This window comes from Oncorhynchus gorbuscha, linkage group LG03 (genome assembly GCF_021184085.1).
Source record: "Oncorhynchus gorbuscha isolate QuinsamMale2020 ecotype Even-year linkage group LG03, OgorEven_v1.0, whole genome shotgun sequence".
NCBI classification, from domain to species: Eukaryota; Metazoa; Chordata; class Actinopteri; order Salmoniformes; family Salmonidae; genus Oncorhynchus; species Oncorhynchus gorbuscha.
In genome coordinates, this window is record NC_060175.1 from 31,884,584 (window position 1) to 31,886,911 (window position 2,328).

A 2,328-nucleotide genomic window follows, 5' to 3' on the forward strand; every position below is an offset into this window, starting at 1 on the left:
TAAGGGTTTTTATTGGCTGTTGATGACTCACTGATTTTTACCTCTGATGTTCTGAAGGCTTAAATCAATATGAGGAATATACTCTGTGTGGATACAAACCACAGATCCTGAAGTATATGGATAAAGATGCATATGCTTCAAGAATACAGATGAGGGAATCCTAATGGTTGTGAAGATGATCAAACTTACTGTTCCTTGGGTGCATCATGATTTGATAATCTGTTCCAGGACCACATTATGCCACAGCTGAATAATACAACAGGGAGCTATATTTCCAAATGGTTTCATATATTATGCTCTAATTAGTGCACATGACTCGTATGCACACACACACAGTGATGAGACGGTTTCTGATACCTGGGAGCATGTGTGACTGTGCTCTTCTCAACAAAAACATGTACTTAAGGCTCATTCAGTAAAGTGGCTCATTACTGGTGGGAAGGCAGCAGCACTCAGTGCCCATTCAGCCATGTGGCCCTCTAAAGGCCTGTTTGTCAGCTGCTCATGAAATCAATGGCCTGTCAGAACAAAGTCTATGGGTCTAGCAACAGTCCTAATGACTCAGGCCCAACAGGGCTCAACCAGGTCTAGGACAGAGCAGTAGGACCAGTCCTAAGTGGGCTAAACAAGACCTGGGACAGTGCAAATAGCAGTCCAAAACATGAACAAGGCAAGATCTCAAATGCATACTCCTGGCGCCCATTCTCCTCTATCCTCGTCTCCTTCTCAAAACCAATTGGACGAGAAGGTCAGAGGGGAGGAACCTCTGGCTTTCTCATCTAATGTGTTTTGAGAAGGAGACGAAGGCAAGAGGGTGGAGGATGGACTTTTGCCCAAATGAGAAAAGTCCTAAGACAGTGAACTAAGTACACTGAACTACTGCCAATTCTAGGAGGGGCTTAATTTGACCCATGACAACTCTGACCTGGGACTCTCAGGTGTTGAGGCTGTCTTGTTGCACACAACTCAAATAGCCTAGCTTCCATATAGCTGAAACATGGTCTCCCTCAAATGAGCTCCTTCATTAGATGGGATGGGGAAAGACCACCACAGATGAGCAGGTAGACAGTGCAGCAGCACCACTATAATCAAAGCGTTTACATAGGGGATGTTTTATGCGTGCCTAATTCATTCACACTGTGTTAAGTCATACATCTATCTACACAGCGGGATTTATGAGGTCCTCCTTCTCGCTATCTTCTCTGATACTCAGAACACTGTTGGCGCATTGGGACTGTAACTGAACACGTATTAACGTTTTCCTGTTTTAATAAGGAGCTTTTTACCGGGGTTTTAGACCAAGGGCACATAAATATGTATGAGCATATGCCCAGGTGCTGATTGTGGATTGGTTAGACTGTGCTGTATGTTGGGCATCTGCAGCCTGTATTTTGGTTTACAGTAAATCCCCCAAATCTATGTCCTGAATCTTCAACATTTCACCATTTCACACTGCAAGAAGTCACAATCAATCAATCAAATGTTTTGGGCCCTCTTTACATCACAAGTTGTCACAAACAGTAATCCAGCCTAAACCCACAGTACAAGCAAAGCAGTAGCGAGAGTGCAATGGCCAGGAAGAACTCCTTAGATAGAAGAAACCTAGAGAGGAACATGACAGAGTCAACAGCCTCTGTTCTTAGAACCAGGCTTAAAACAGTTGCTAATTCACTAGTAGGCAGCTGCTCAAATTACAAGGAAAATGACAGCATGTTTGCTACTTCTCTTACAAGTTTTCATTTTGAGTTGTGGTTGTACTCTTCTCCAATCTTTTTTATTTTTCCTTTATTTAACTAGGCAAGTCAGTTAAGAACAAATTCTTATTTTCAATGACGACCTAGGAACAGTGGGTTAACTGCCTGTTCAGGGGCAGAACGACAGATTTGTACCTTGTCAGCTCGGGGGTTTGAACTTGCAACCTTCCGATTACTAGTCCAACGCTCTAACCACTAGGCTACGCTGTGATTATACAGTATGCCTGTGGTGATAACACTGGGACAGAGTTTGCTGGGTAAGGGTTTGCCCATTATTTGTGTAACTCTTTTATTTCCACCCTGTGTAGGTTCTCTGTGGTCTCACTGCTCACGGCTCTAAGACCTTCAGAGCATCGGAGGGCCGATGAAAGTCCAACATTAATCTGAGAGATTCTTCATTTTTCAACACTCCAACGTAATGCTCAAAGCCTCAGATACTCCAGGCAAAGCTTGAACATCTTAAAAAACAGAAATCAAAAGAGTAAAAAGAAAGCCTGTAAGACATACAGTATGATGTGAAATCTCAGTCATGAAACATCTGTGGCCTAGTTGTACTCTGTGAAGTTTGACTGGC